Genomic DNA, 16,805 nt, shown 5'->3' with positions numbered 1-16,805 from the left:
GTACTGCACTGGCTAAATTTCTCATCTACAGCTGAGAGACCGATTACCCGATGAGGCGCATCTCCATCGAGGCTGTATAAACATACAGAGCAAACCAATGTTTACAGGACGCTTTCGTTGGGCTCAGAGGAGCGGCAGCTATGCGGTCGCTTCAAAATTCTTTCTGCTTCATCCTGCAGGTTCCTAAATATTCATTCTTACACGTTAAAGGATCTTGCAATGGTTTTGTGCTGCTCCAGTGCCCGCTGGTTCTTTTTAGAGTTGGTTACGTTTGTGTTCACGTTTTTAAGTTACTTTTGTTATCTGGGGACGTTGAAGCAAACTCCGGCCCTATCACGAACGCTGATTTTCTGGCTGCCATTGCTGAACAGTCCGCTAAGCACCATGCGCGTCATACCGAGATGGTTGACATGCTAAATCCGGTCAAAAATAACCAGCATCAACTAGAACTAAAAGTGCTATAGACGTCCATTCAAGACTTGCAGCAGTCGAATCACTTGTGGAATCAATAGATATGCCAGAGTACCCTGCTGAACTTCCTAATGTTGTTAGTGAGGCCGCCCGAGGCGAAACTACCGTTCTGAATTCAAGAATTAATGAGCTTGAAGATAGGTGACGTCGTGACAACTTACGTTTCTACGGGATTGCTGACACCCCTTTCGAGAACGGGTCGCAGTCAGAGACTCATATCCGCGACAATCTTTCTACGATATTAGGACTAGATATGCTTGGCGAGGTGATATCCCGTGCTCATAGATCAGGCACGTACCGCCGGCCAAAAATTGTTAAACTTTATTCCTATAAGTTTAAGGCGAATGTTTTTTGTCAGCGTTTTAAGTTCAAAGGAAAAGGAATTTCAGTCAGTGAGGTTTTCTGTCCGGCTACGCAGCATTTACGCAAAAAAGTTAATCGATTTCGGTAAAGGCACCGGTCAGAGGTTCTCGCTCATACTAAACAGGCCGCACGTTAACCAAAGGATGTATACTTACTGCCCTGTAACAAATTGTGTTTGTGAAGTGACTCCTAGTCATGCTCGTGAAACTAACAACACCGCGCCTTTCCCTGGCACCAATAATACAGTTCCCGCCCCGCACCTGTCTCAAGAAGTTGATGTATTTTTACTACATTGTTTGGCATGGCATAGTAAGCAGATGCTAAAGCATGACTGATTTGTTCCTGTGATTTTAATTATGACCTTGCTGGCGATGGGGGCCTAGTTGTATGGTGCATAAACAATCGGCTAGGGCAGCGATACTAGTTCACATTATGTGCATCTTGTTACTATCTGAGGTGATGTTATTTTACTGTGGGTTGATTTGATTGCATATAGTTTCTTGATGCTTTTGTTCTAGGTTCACAACATTTCTGCTCTTCGGAGCCGTCTCTTCCTTGAGTTTTTTGTATTCTCATGTGTCACCTATGTCATCCTTCTGGTTTTTCAACAGGAAGCACCGGCATGTGGCGTACCGGCAGTTTGTCTGGTGGATCTGACGCCGCCTTGGCAGAAGAAACCGGACAGTCTTGCCCGCTTTTGTTGTACACGCCATTCGAAACATGTATCCATCTGATGAATACCAGGGCTTTGAAGCTCTGCAAGCCGTGGGATTTATGAGTTAGAGCACTGCACGGGCCCGGGCCAGCCCGAAAGCCCGAGCCCGGCCCGGCCCGCGGGCCGGGCTCGGGCCGGGTAGCATGTATTTTCTCGGGCCCGGGCCGGGCCCGGGCTTGAACAAAAAAGTTCTCGGGCCGCGCCGGCCCGGGCCGGCCCGGGCAATCTTGTGTCGTAAATCATAAATTGTTGCTGATAGCAAGAAGTTTGCTTATTAATCTTCTAGGTTCATTGAATACAAAAAAAAAGCGAGGTGCAAATTCACTACAGCGTCGTTAAAAATAATAACTAAACGACGTCTTGAAGCTAGAAAGCCTTCAAGCTTTTTCCGTGTAAGCGAGGGTTCAGTGTTATAAATTGTAAGCAAAATAAAGTCCCAGTCATATGCTTGTCAACCTGTCTGATTCATCGCTCTCAAAAATATCTAGTCCACTATTAGGAAGATTTAGAAAAACGTACGCAAGCGCTTTGGGTACCGTAAAAATAGCGTTGCGATGTAAAACCTATGGCGATGCTAATTTTAGCTTGCCCAAAGTGCTTGAGTACGTTATTCAAAGACTCCCTTGTTGCACAGAGCGCGACACTATATTAGCGCGAACAAGCGATCGTCGTGTTTTTATGTTTATCTCATAGAATCAAAACGCTGTTTTCAAAACTATTAGTGTTTTTAGAAGTGCTCATCTGGGCCAAAGACCTAAGCGGTATACTTTGGTGCCTACTAATACCGTTTCGATGTAAAATTCGAAAAAAGAGCCAACGTCGTGTTCGCGGTATCAGTGTCGCGCAGTGTACATAGTCCGTTCCGCGCTTGCACGTTTTGGGAACCATCTTGAAAAAAACGTTTTAAGGGGTTAAGTAGGAATATATTAAACTTAATCTTGCCTGAAAGGGTTGTATATTTTAAGAACGCGTTAACATGTAAAGCTACTTGAGAACATATTCTTAAACAGAAAAGGTGCGCACACCAGGCTTAGAACGATGGAGACTTTTTGCGAAGAGGTTGCGATGTGCAGGGCCTTATAAAAGTAAGTTGAAACGGAACGCGTTCAAACGCAAAGGGTGTTTCGGAAACTGGTTCAAATAAGAAGGGCGTTTAGGGAATGGGTCGAAACAGGACAAATTCAAACGAGAAGGGCGTTTAGGGAACTGGTCGAAACGGGACGAGTTCATATGGAAAGGGCGTTTAAAGAATGGGTCGAAACAGGACGGGGTTCAAATGGGGAGCTCGTTTCGGGAAGGGGTGGAAACGGGACGGGTTCAAACGGGAATGGGCTGTTTCGCGCTACAGCCATCGGGCCGGGTCGGGCGGGGCCTAGAAATTGAAATTCTGTCGGGCTCGGGCCGGGCCCGGGCCGTGTCTCTTCCGGGCCGGGTCGGGCCGGGCCTAGAAATTAAAAATTCTGTCGGGCTCGGGCCGGGCCCGGGCCGTGTCTCTACCGGGCCGGGTCGGGCCGGGCCTAGAAATTCCGGCCCGCGCAGTGCTCTATTATGAGTACACAACTTTATCCCCAAAGTTACGTGAAGAGTTAATGGGTGCTGCTCTGTCGGATGAGCCCCATGTCGTTTAGCTCCATCGCCCTCATTCGGTAGGCGATCTGGAGCACGACTGGTTTTAGGATGCCACCAAAACAGTCGGCGTGATCCGTGATACAGCGGCTACCAGCCTTTGAGGCGACCTCCGGGACGCATGCCGTCAAACGAACTTCAGAATTTGTTTCTTTCGAAATAATGAAACCAGAGCCAGAAAGTACGTTTGACGATGTCAGTGGTCTTTTTACATTTTCTTTCCCCAATTCCAACGGCCAATGCTCGACAGTAGAAGGGATCGCGTATGATTGTAAGGGACCGCCGAGGCGCTCGGAATGTGAAAGGATCACGTTAGAACGGTGAGGTAATGCCGAAGTGGAAGAAGTGTACGAATGACAGTTCTGGTTCTAAAATTATTTTTGTTAAAAAAGTAATTACCAAGCTTTAGATTTTAAGCGTGATCACTGCACAGCTAGTGTCTTGACGCTATTTGTTAACTTTTCAATTTCGCAATCATTCATGCCATGTTGTAGGTTTTTGAAGCATCTTGCATGAAGCATCTTGCGTTGCACTGAATTGCGTGTTTGCGAATTGTGGTCTTCGGTTTTTTCCTTATTTCCCAGTAACATGACACATTTATTATTGTATTCAAGAGGTCGACTTGGTGTGCAGTGTTGTATGCAAATAAAGAAGGTCTGGGAAAAAAGTCAGTGGAGTGAACTTTTTTTAATATTTACACATGCTGTGAGAAAGGAGGGATGCTTAGTAAACATGTACGTTATAGAAAGCCTCAGAACATGGTGGCGTGTGGTTTGCATTACACCTACCATTCATCAACGGCAGACCAGTTCAAGGGGGGGGGGGGGGGGGGGCGGGAATGAAGGAAATAGGCGCTGGAAGCATTCTGAAAAAAAAAAAAAGAAAACCAGACGGGAAGTTACCCACACTGCAAAGAAGTAACAATCAGATGGAACTGTCGAATGCAATACATTTTGACAAATCGCAAGAAAAAATTAGATATGAGCCCGCACAAGACACATTTCCTTTATGCCCCGGGGTAATGTTTCGGCACGGAGGGTACACCTGGAACTTTCAGGACAGAAATGATCATTTCCATACATGTTGCCTACCTCATGCCCGAGGAGGAACTCGGTCACGTGGAGAAGAGTGGCTAGAACACCTACGTGTACCTCTGAAATAGAAAAAGACAACAAAGAAAAGCAGCACACAGGCAATTACCTGCACTGAAAAGAAAGCAACAATAAACGGAACTGCTCAACGGAGTGTAAAGAAGTAAAAGACAGCAAAAACTCGTGCCCGTAGAAAAAAACATTGCCCTTACGCTTACGGATGAAACTTGCAGGAGGAAAATAATCGCTTCACTACGTGTTGCATACCTTATGCTCGAGGCGCAGACTTGACCGCGTAGAAATGAGTGGCGTGAGCAGCTACCCCTGCTTTTGGAATATAAAAACGCCACACAAATGCAGCAGACAGGGACACTAACTTCTGCTGCAAAGAAAGCAAGTCTAAAAGAAATGGTGTGCAAGGGCACTTCGGTATGCTGTAACAAACGCAACTAACAAGTGTGCTGACAGCAATTAAGAAAAAGGCAACGTATGGCATGGTACAGGCATGGTATGCCACGGTACAAACCTTTCTTCTCAAAAGCTGGTGCTTAGCCTCTAGTTTCAAAGAAACATTTAATGTAGAAAGGCAATCTTTTATACATCCCGTACCTCATGCCATAAAAAAGGGACTAGCAGAGGGAAAGAGATCAAGGAATTAAAGGTGCTTCAGGACAGGTCCTAAGACGATCTGCAGAGAAAATTTAAATATTAGCAACAGTTAAAAATGCTTGTATTGCCAATTATCAACAAAAACAGATAAAGACATGCAGTTGAAGGCTATTGTAAAAGGTAAACATAAAAGAAGCATTTATCATCTCTTGGATTAAGCAGCTATGGTATTGAGATATTTATTACTAACAAGGCTGTTTGTTATCAGGAATATTCGGTACTTGTGTTAACGTAGCCGGCATGAGAGGTAAAGCGGGATCGTCTGGCCGCAATCAGGTCACTCTTTGGGGGCCTCGGGTACCTGGCAAAAATCGGTGGCAGATGCTGGGACGCATTCGCCTCGAGGGCTTCCTTCAGCATCGGCCACTCTTCCAGGCAGGTCATGACCTCATCCATCAGCTCATCACGGTACTCTGAAAGTCAGAATCTTGTGTCACAGTTTTAACCCCAACCAACGGAACAATAACATACCAAGCGTTGCGTCGCTTGGAATCGACCGTGCTGTGGAATGGCCCTTCCGTGCTCTGGACGTGACGACCATGAAGCGACGTACTCCTTACTGGGTTGTGACTGCTCCCGCCCAACGTTTTCATTGTACTGCAGCGCAGCAACCAGGGTCCTGCAGAAAAAACAGACAATATATGGACTGGTGCTATACAAAAAACCTGGTTTGAATGTGGAGACCGAAATGTATACATACACTTGATGGAACAAAGTTTAGACTCTCTATTACCCTAGTTGCACGGGCGCTCTTAACTGCTTTTGAGTCAACAACAGTTGACTCAATCACGATCGGCCGGAGGTACACGGCGGCGCCAACTGTCATCGAGCCGGTAATGACAGTTGAGTTCAAGTGAGCTCCCTTACCTCGGTTCAAATGAACGGACTTCCCCAACGGAGGTAGAACGGACCGTGTCCGCGGGACCGCTGCCGCCGACCATCGCTTGCGAGGCACCTACTGTTTAGGAATGTAGGGGAAGGCGTCTAGAAAGAATCATAGCAGCAAAATATCCGGGAAGGAATAGGTTTAGGCGTCAGAGCTGCCGCTAAAACAATCCCGGCAAGCCTGCAAGCCACCAAACGAGCGAAGATGGCGGCGGTACCAGCTGTATAAATAGACGAATAGTAATGGTAGCACCCATCTTAGCGGGCGGTAGTTTGCACCTCCTAGCCTAAAATATGCGGAACCTAGCCCTGAATTTGCTTTGGTACTCGTGTTAACGCCGCTAAAAAGCAACAAGGTATTCAACATAATGTACGATATACTTATAATAAATAAAATGTGTGTTTTCAGTAAATTACTTTAACAATTAAACTGATCACGTGGCACGAGAACTTGTTTCATTTTAGCTTGAACTGGGTTCTAGAGTGCCGTGTAGCATTATCTGAGCTCAGTTTGGTTCAATCACAGTTGGGGCCGATAACTGTGATTGAACTCAATGACAGTTCAAAGCACCCGTGTAACTAGGGTATATGTTACTGGTACAAAAGCAAACTGAAATTCGAAAAGATAATTCACAAGTTCATAAGACTTAAAGACTTGTTTGCAGGGTGCTGGCTTGAACACAACAGACATAACTTTTGACCTTGTAGAGCACATGCCTATCATGCAAATTCCATGAAAAGAACAGCATTAATGAGGTCCTTTTATTAAATATTGTTTTCAGAATCGGCTGCAGGCAACTATGCCAGGAATGGTCGTTCAATTAGAAGAGTTGTTTACCTTGTTCCATTCTCTCTGGCGTAAATGCCCGAGACTTGGAGGCAAACCCGATCAGTACGCTGTTGAAAGCTTCCACGGAGGATGTCTGGGACCCGGGGGACAAATGTCCTTGCGGAGCCGCGGGCTTGAAACAATAATCCGGAGCTTGTCACAAGCTGGGGTTCCTGGAATAAGCCTACAGCTATGATGGACGCCATTCAGAAGTATTTTTATTTCTCCTACATCAGAATCGCAGGAGGGGTGTACTGGACAAGGAACGGTGAAATGAACTTACCCTCAGCCAACCATGTACGGTCAGAAAGTGGCTGGTGTAGGCACTCGCTGAACGGTCCGTCGTGGCCATGGTGCTTGTCCACCACGTGGTTCAGCAAGCTGAGCCACATACTTACTAGGAGTGGGCCGTTTCCATCACCCAGCACTGCACAGTAGTACAGGTGATTGGTGATTAGCTGCACCCACACCTGCAGTTCATTGGACTCGCTCTTCCGGCTCGCTGCTTGGAGCTTCTTTTTCAACCCTTGAAAAGTGTACAATTGTTAGCTATACGTCAGAAGTGTCCACTGCCATATAGAAATTTGTCGGGTAGTCGGGTATGGCCGTGACTATTTCAATGTCTATGAACAAACTAAGTCTACGGCAGGGTGTAAGATAGACAGATGGGTAAACGGACCATAGAAGCCTACCGCAGCGCCGTGACCGGATTGTGCACTCGTCTGCTTCCGGATACCCCCGACTTGCGACAGATGGCGCTGCGGCGAGAGAAAAAAAAATCAGAATCGGATTTGCGTGGAACTTTATGGGAGAGCGCAAAATAAACCGAAAGCACGACAGTCCTCCATTGAAAATCCACGAGAAACCATCTCCGTCAGTTTAGCCGGTCGCCATCGGTCGCCCACCCGGAGTGAGAGTTCGCGGTGCTCCACATAGATGGCGCCACAGAAAAAGAGAAAACCGAGCGGGACACAATGCGGTCGCTCATTTGGCTCTCGTTTCCCCACCTGTCTATCTTACACCCTGGTCTACGGCATTATTTCCGGAAGACATGCAAATAACTTTCAATTAATATTTGGACAGCTTCAGGCATGTCAGCTTTTACGCTCTTTGCAAGGCGCGATGCTTCAACGGTTCTACTTGAAAATAAATCATCATCTGTTCGACGTGTGTGGTGTGTGGTCAAGATTCCAATATGTATGGTTTGTGCTCCCGAGTTCGACCGGTGACGGGCGGTGGATTTTGAAATGGTGTTCTCTCGTAAATTTAAGAAACACATTTTAATTTAAGTATCGTCTTATTCTGCATGTAGGCAAGATATTTATTGACCGGTGCCTTGTGCAGCAGACTGGGTATGGGTTCAGGCGTACAATGTTTGGTCTCGTTCTCATTCCCACGGCGATAGCAGCACCAAGGAGCAACTATTCAGGCTAGTGGTTCCCATTTTCTGTGAAATAATCTACGAAAAGCAATGTTTGATTATCTCTATATTAATGCCAAGTCTTGATTCGAACCACATTTCAAAGGTTCCGTTTCTCTGTCTGTAAGCAAAGTGCTCAACAATGCCGTTAATGTACAGGTCGTATAAGTGGCCTTTTGTGTCGGAAAACGCATCGACTTTGTTTTATCAAAGCCCTTGAAATGGTTATCTCCATGTATTCCATTACATCCAGTGAGAACATCAATATTTCTACGAGGGACGTCGAAATAATAAATAAAGCATTTTAACGGGTGCACGTATTTGGAATCAAAGTCATACACATAAAAGTAATTTATAATGTTATTTTGACCACGGATTGTCGAATTAGTCACTGCCTATCAGTAAATAAAATGAAAAAAATAATAATGGGAAACCAACCTTTGTCAATGTGCCACGTGTCGAAGTAGTGCTTTGTGCCCCTTTCTTCGGTCCTCATGCGGTGCTCGACGCCTGGGTGACGGTCTGCATATAGGGCTTGTATTGTAAAGGATACGAAATAACAGATAGCTGGTTAACCTTACAGAGAGTTAAAAAAAAACAAACAAATAGGTGGGTAGCTTATGATGAAAGTTTTACATACCCGAGATGAAAGAGCCGATGGTGAAGTCTTCCTTCTTGAGCTTGGTGAGGCTAGGGACGAAGTCCACCTTTTCCACGGCGTTGCTGGAGGGCACCTCATCTGACTGATCACAATGTGTATGCCTTCATTAGTTCAAAAGTCACCCTACTGCAGTCTGATTGCAATGTTCTTAGAAATATCACACTTAAAGAGGCAGTAAGGATGATTTTTAATTATTCTAAACAAAGGGGTGTGTGACGCAGGGTAGGCCTTTTGTTTTGGTTAGTAAATCTTACCTCACCGACTTGCACCTGCTCAATGTGAACGACCTTCTTGGTGCTCGGCTCGTGGAAGCTGAAAGTGCAATATTTTGCACTAAACCACGGCGAGTCGCTGCGCCCATCTCCAGCTAGGTCGATGGCCTTTCCTTGAATCCTTCCAGGAGCTCAGAGTTGTGCCGCTTATAAACCTGGCAATGAATTATGTCTTGTAAGTTAGGCTATGCCATTTTTTTTATTTTTAGAACCCCTTCCTACACCACATAACCTGCTTCACAGCGGGCACCAGGTAAGCCTGCTGGTAAAAGTGGAAGGTGCGCTCCGAGGCTGTTGCGACGTTGATGGACTTGAGCAACAGCAGGGCAGAGCCGTATATGTAGAGAGTTTGGCCATTCGTTGGGAAGTATAGGAGACAAATGAGGAGGCGCCATTGGCCGAACGCGGGCTGGGCGTGTTCCAGGGCGTCTTCAAAAATTCGAATCTGACCAACCAGGAGCCGGAATTAATACCCTGGCGGTGGTCGCAAGAAACAAACTTGACCACTGCATTAGAGTAACTCTGGGTGACTGAAAATAGGGTGCACGTGATGCTTTGATCACTTTTTTGCTAAATAGTGGAAGAAGCGAACGTGCTCTCCAAGCATCACGTTTATACGACCACGTGGGAGCCCCACGTGGGAGTGGTGGGAGGAACGTCGATCCCGTTTGAAAAATGGGCGGTTGCTGCGCGCTGGGGTGTACAAACCACAGCTCCAAAGGAAATAGGGTGTTTAAACTCCCGAAATCGCCGAGGAGAAGGAAGCTGTGGCTGGACCGAATCAAACGCGGCCCGAAGTGGAATCCCCTGGACTATACTTTCCTTTGCGAGGTGAGGCTTTTGCAGTGCCTCTGTAGCGTCCTTGCGCGCTTCCGCTGCACTGCAGAAAGACGACTGATCACCAGGTGCTCAAGATCTAACGGCGGTTTATTGCAAAATATCCTCAGGTAGTCAAAATTAATCCCCAGTTTTGTTTTTCGATGGTGCGTGCCAGATGGCACGTCTCCAGTGCCAGACGTTTGGCACGTCTACTAATCTTACTTGGATGGTTACCACTCTGTTGATTGGGGTTGCTGCTAATGTGTTCTAATTTGTATAAATGTGACTATGGGATCATTGAAACGTGTTCCCAAAGCGCAGACCTACCTTCCTCTCGTATGCTGGAGCGGTTGCATTCTTATTGCTGCTGTCGCTCAAAGAGTTACTTACCGACTTAACTGCAGGCCCATTTCGACGCTTCCTAGTTCCAAACGAGATCTTATGATGGCTGGAGGAAGCTGAAAAGCACAGCTGTTCCCACCATTTTCTCTCAACCGAAAGGCCAAGTAAGTATGACGCGACGGAAGAAAAATAACTCAGCTGTTATGTCTTGGTGGGATATATACATGAATGTGCGGTGATGCGTCCAGGAAACTTCATGTACGCTGTGCGACCATCTGCACAAGCAAAAACAAAATCATGAAGATGTCTAGAAGTTCTGGAAATGTTATATAGTGCATCACCACACCTTAAACATATGTGTCATTATCCTTACAATAAACAAACCGTCTATGTATGCACGTTAAAAAAAAATTATTGATATCCGCACATCCCCAGCCTGAGGGCCATTTTGCATATTGATTGCTGAGTACGGTGCATTTGTGCAAGAGTGCATGAGACATCATCATTCAGTGTTCCAGCATGATGCAGCACCGACCATCATCTGGTAAACTTGGCTGATCCACTCCTGCCCCCTAGTGCAATGTAAGTAAAAACCCTAAGTTCCAGGAAAGAGGCACATATATGAGTCTCACTTGTGCTGCTGCATCCATCGACAACTATCAGATTCGGCTAACTGGGTATGTGTTTGACTCTTCGATCGAGGCTACACTGGGAGACTGAGAATGAATTTTGCCTTCAGCCGGTGGAGACTCACTCACCTTTAGCTCCCTCCGTAGCTCAAGGTTAACGTTACCGACCCTGATACTGCAGGCAGCCAGCACTTTGCAGCAGTACCCTGCCAGCACCCCTGAGCAGCAGAGGGCCTCTGCCCTTTTGGTACGCATCACAGTCCTTGCGTAGCTTGGTGTGAATTCTGGCACTAACCAGTTTTTAAACCTTGTCTGCAGGAGCCTGCTGCCGGAGGCGGTGCGGTTCTGGTGCAAGCTGTCCAACAGGCCGTGCCCTCGACTGGTGGAGCCTTCTTCGTAAGCATCTTTGAGCTCCCTCCATAGCTCAGGGTTAACGTTACCGACCCTGATACTGCAGGCAGCCGGCAGTTTGCAGCAGTATCCTTCCAGCGCCCCTGACCAGCAGAGGGCCTCTGCCCGTTTGGTACGCATCACAGTCCTTGCACAGCTTGGTGTGAATTCTGGCTCTAACCAGTTTTTAAACCTTATCCGCAAGAACCTGCTGCCGGGGGCTGTGGGACCCTCCAGCCAGTGTTTTCACCGACACTTCAACCTGGCCTGACAGACGATGTGTTTGAGCAGATGACCCAAACCAACAGGCGCCTTGAAAATGAAAATCGTCGTTTATCGAGGCAGGCTGCCATCCAGAAGACTAAGGAAGACACATTCCATGCGCATCTTCAAAAACTCTTTTCTGCAGACCATTTGTCTGCCTTGTCAAGGAGTAGCAACAGGGGGTCGAAGTGGTCAAATGCCACGGTTAAGTCGTCATTGCAGATGCGGTTTGCTTGTGGCAGCATCGGCTATGACCTGCTACTGGACAAGGGGTTTCCGTTGCCGTCGGCCAGAACACTGCGGCGGAGACTCGAGGGTAAGCTTGCTGTCGGGCTACTTGGTTTCTTCAGAGCCCCATGTCATCAGTTAGTGAAATTGGTATTCTTGCTCGAAAATCAAGCAGTACTCTTATGCAGAAAATATTTTACTAAAGGGCTGTTCCAATTTTTTTGCTTGGTTATATTGATATGCAAGTTCTGTTAAAATCATAAAGGTGGTCTGTTTCAATTTTAAATTAGCTAAAAACGCAGTCGGATATTGATGATTGATTGTGGTTTCCTCATTGCTGTGTCAGAAGTAGTTTTCTCTATTATTACCTCTTCAAATCAGAGTGGTCATTTATTTCCATGTTAACATTTTGCGTGTGTGAGCTGCTGCATTTAAAAGTTAAAATATAGTTCACAAGCTTAAATTGTTAAATGTTTACCTTGGGTTTACAAAGTAAATTCAAACCTTCGGATGTTGGGAAATCCTGCTAGCCATGGTAATAAAAAAAATGCAGAAGATTACAAAAAAAAACATGGGGATTTTGGCAGGTCTACTTCACTGGACATGCAGTGCTGATATTTGGACGAGCTAGTGCTGAATTTGAGAACACCACAATGGTGTCCAGTTCTTCTGCTTTTCTCCTTGTCTTTGGCCACTATCATATATGTATTAGCATTTCACAGATTGTGATTTGTGAAGAGTATCGTGCTGTGCATGCCAAAATTATATTAGCTACAGTACTTTATTTCAGCTTAAGTCCAGATGCAGCCGACACTACGAGCTAATGGGATCAATGAAGCAGTGTCAGAAGCACAGGTTACTGGGCCTTGTCTCTTTATGCTTGTTTCAGCGATCATAGAGCACAAGCAGAAACATGATACACACCATGATGGTACCCTTTTTAACTCTGTCTGATTGGTCCCATCAGCTCGTAGCATCAATTCCATCTAAGTAAGCTGAAATGAAGTATTGCAGTGAAATTACCAGACTCAAATGGGGAAAAATAATGCTTTCCTTGCTGTAAAACTAGGAAATTTGTTTACTTATGATTAATTAGACCTTCTGGTGAGTAACTTTTGTTATCAGTTTAGCATTTTCTTGAAACTGGCTTACTTTGGCTTGACTTAAATGCTGAAAAATGAATGATAAAAGATACACTTTTAACTTATATTTATTTAGAAATCCTCAGACGTTCTTGTCTTCCTTTTACTTTTTTTTTTGTTTTTTTATGCAAAATAATTTTTTGGAGTAGAATGTCTAAGCATGTTCTTTGCCAGAAACTAGACACTCAACACACCACAGGCGAAATGAAATGTGCACCTCGTCTGTGCACTCTGGTCATACGCTTCTCTGCAGCTTCGCTTCGTCAGTAGGGGCACATGCCGATGCTGGCCTCATTGCCAGGAGCATTAATTTGTAGCCTACGCTGGACATTACAGTGCTATAGTGTTATACCTAACACCAGAAATAATAGTTTTTAGGCTTCCATGCGGAAAACAATGATAGTACTCAAAATAACATGTTCACCCAATAACATGTCATATCTAGTATGCACTTTAATTGATGAACAAATGCTCGGTTTTTCATTGAACCGTTGGGAAACCAAAAGTAAATTGCTAAATATTTTGACATTAAAATTTCTTCGTCCCTGATATCTACTTCTACAAGAAGTGCTCAGTGCCACATGCCCATGCCAAGCGGCACTATACACTGCTATAATGCGTCAGTAACTTGTTTATTATTTTCAATTTTAGCTCCAGCTTCGGTTATTCCCAAGTCATTATAAAGATTCTGCTCCATTTATGGTTCCAAACAAAGATTGTTCTTTAGCGATTTGCGTTTCTGGTGAACATTGTGGATTGCTGAAATGTGCATGCCAGGGGAAGACTAGTTTATGACCCCAGGATTTTGGCATGGTAAAAGGTAACATTTTTAAGCTGCCAATTTCTTATATTCCAGGCATCCGTTTCGAGCCTGGGGTGTTGGAGGAAGTGTTCAAGCTTCTGGAAACAAAAGTGGCGCACCTGAAGCCTCAGGAGCGCAAATGCGTTCTCCTGCTCGATGAGATGACCCTTTTTGAGAAGTTTGAGTACGACCCCAGTACCAGCTGCATCCGGGGTTACGTTGCAATGTCCGTGCCCCGAGCATTACCCTCGCAGCCACCACCTGCCAGCCAGCCCAGTCTCAGAACTGTGTCCGGGCCTGGAGCGCCATTCTTCAAGCCACCATCTGGCACCCACAAAAGCACCAGTTCTGGACCAGGTCAGACAGCAGTGCCCGTGCCTCAAGAACCACGCCCCGAGCCACCGTCTGCCACCCATGCCCTGGTGTTCATAATTGCTGGCATATCCTCCCGATGGAAGCAAGTCATCTGCTACCACTACACTGGTGAGTCATGCTTGCATGCCTTAATGAGTTGTGTTTAATTTTATACCGGGTGTTTCAGCGAAGGGTGAGAAAAATTCCTGAAATTTGTGTATTATAGGTAAAAGGATCATTTTCTCGGGACCACATTACTCGTTGTGGCGCATGTCAGAAAATGTGCGACTTGTTAGTCCTGGGTGTACTCTATAACAGCGGTAGAACTGCTGCGCCAATTGTGCCAAACTGCTCCAGAACGTATAACATGCGGCTCCAAAGGCTGCTTTCGTGCACAATTTGCGTCATGTCTGCACCGAAAAGGAGCTGTTCCCGAAAAGGAAACTGGAAGTGTCTGGCACGTGGCATTGTTGGCGATGCCATTGAAAATGAACAAAGTAGTTTTCTTATGCCTAAGTATTATGTTCTAAGAGTAGGGTTGCACAAATATTTTAATCTACTAATAGCAGTTTCAAATAATATGTTATTTGATATTTGCTTCCAAATAAACTGCGATATTCATACTTTTCGAAGCGTTGATTGCGGCGCTAGCCCCCTTGAGTGGCTTCTCCTCAAGCGAAGTTGCACTACGGAGAAGCAATGCGGAGAGCAAGGCGTCTGCTTCTTGCGCAAGGATCGCGGGGACGTCAGAATGACACCGAGCTCTGATTGGCTTTGATTGAAAGGATAGTGGGTAAACTTCAGTGCTAGATGCCTTGAGGTCTACCCCCTATTTGTTTTTTCAATGAGCCAATAAGAGCTCGACGTTCTGAGATCATCGCGACCCCTGTGCAATAAGCAGAGAAACTATCGCTCCGCATACCCGTGGAGTGGACGCAGCGATCTCGCAACTCGCTTCTCTGCAGCGTAGCTCCACGCTTAGGTGAAAAACACACCTTCAAACTAGTATAAAGCATGTGCACACCTGGTGCAATAAAAAAAAACACTTAAATTTGTGATTATTGATATTACATTGCAGTAAAATCTTCAAAAGTTAACTGTGACTATTATGGAAGGGTATATATTAGGCAGCAATGTTCTAAAGACCTCCATTCATTATTTTTGCTTGTTTTCTTTTCTTTTTGAATCAGAATAAAAAAAAAATACTTCATATAACAAAAAAGATTTACGAATCCCCCTCATTTAGGTATGGCTGCGCTCCTTTATAGGTTTAATTTTATGTCAAATCTGTCGTTTACTTGCCATCCCAATGTAGGTACTGGACTTCATGAGGCTGGTCTATAGATATAGCTAGATTGAATTTAACAGAGCTCATCATTGGGCTATTAGGAGCTTGGGAACAACCTTCGCGAGTTCAGCTGACTTCTCGTTTAAGCATGGTGTAACAGTAGTAAAAGGCAAGGAGAAAGGCGCAACAACTCTTTAATATTCAATAAAACAATATTCAGCCAAAACCACGATTCACTTTGAATTTGTTTCGAATGCAAAATTCATTATTTTCACATGCATAACAAAGAGTTATCGGTTTTTGTGCGAACAGTGCCAACATCGATTGCAATGAATAGCTAGCGCTACTCGTGATCGGTTACAGTAGCTGTGTGCTCCGCTTAGCTGCTTTGTGAACAGCAGCAGGTTGAATACGAGCAGGGCAGTGAACACAAAAGTGTCCGTTTGATGTCGAACTCTCAACAATTACGTCACCGTGATACAAACCCTCCGCAAAGCAGCCAAAACATTGGTACTCATAATAGGTTCATTGAGCAGCACTTCGACATCTACTCTGGCAGGTACAGCAGAACAACAAACAAGACCCCCACCCGCAACAACCTGGGGAGGAAATATTTTTTTTTAGTTGATGTTCCCCACTTGATCAAGAACTTGAACAGGCACCTTGTGCGTGGGCAGACGATAGTCCTGTCAGCAGACGTTGTGACCGCCAACACCCTCACGTGCCCCACTGTGTCCCTTGACTCCATTCGCCAGCTGGTGGAGTTCCAGAAGGACCTGACATTCTAGCTGGCCCCTAAACTTCGTCCTGAGCTTCTGGACCCAAATCATTTTGAGAAAATGAAGGTGAGCATTTACAGCAAATAACAGGTCTTGCTTTTCTATTCTATAGGGGAACGAACACTTTGTTATGCTATGTTTGTGCTTTTACCAGAACCCATGGAGACCAATCCTGAAAACGTATGGAAGGAGACGGCGAATGACGAAGCAGAGATAATGTTTGGAATAAAAAAAATGCGATCCACATAAATTTCATTTTAGCATTCCGATGTTATCGGTGCCTCCTCATCCCGGGCCTCTTCCGTAAATCGCAATAATTGGCTCTTCTTGAGCATTGTTCGGAAATAGGTCCACCTATTTTTGAATAAATACGGTAAGTTACTGCACATTTGCGTGATAAGGTTAAATGTGGTCAGGAAGAATACTATCTTCGGTATAAATTTCACGATTGGTTAGGCTTGTCGTTTCAACATGATTACCTAAATGCATCAAAAACCTCACATTATCGACAAAGTTGTACCATATTCAGTTTTAGTAGCACCATCTGCCCGAGGTGAAAAAAAAAACTATTCCTCCCTTGAGCCTCACCTCGTTGTGCCACTAAGTCAGTCGAGCTTCCTTACGGCGAGGCACGCTCTTCTCTCTCTCTCTCTCTCTTCCCCCCCTCGCTTATCTTTGCCCCTCCCCACATCACTTCTACTAACCTTAAAAGTCGCCATTTGAAATGCTAGCAGAGGCCATGTGCCTCATGTGCAATGGAGGCTCT

General features: G+C 45.4%; 1 pseudogene; it reads right to left on the bottom strand.

Moving 5' to 3' along the window:
- Positions 1–5,139: 5,139 nt before the first annotated feature.
- Positions 5,140–10,231, bottom strand: LOC120836268 (annotated as a pseudogene).
- Positions 10,232–16,805: the final 6,574 nt, after the last annotated feature.

The sequence above is a fragment of the Ixodes scapularis genome, unplaced genomic scaffold, assembly GCF_016920785.2.
Source record: "Ixodes scapularis isolate PalLabHiFi unplaced genomic scaffold, ASM1692078v2 PGA_scaffold10__122_contigs__length_95168666, whole genome shotgun sequence".
Lineage (NCBI taxonomy): Eukaryota > Metazoa > Arthropoda > Arachnida > Ixodida > Ixodidae > Ixodes > Ixodes scapularis.
Note: the sequence above shows the minus strand (reverse complement) of the source record. Positions and strands in the feature narration are given on the sequence as shown.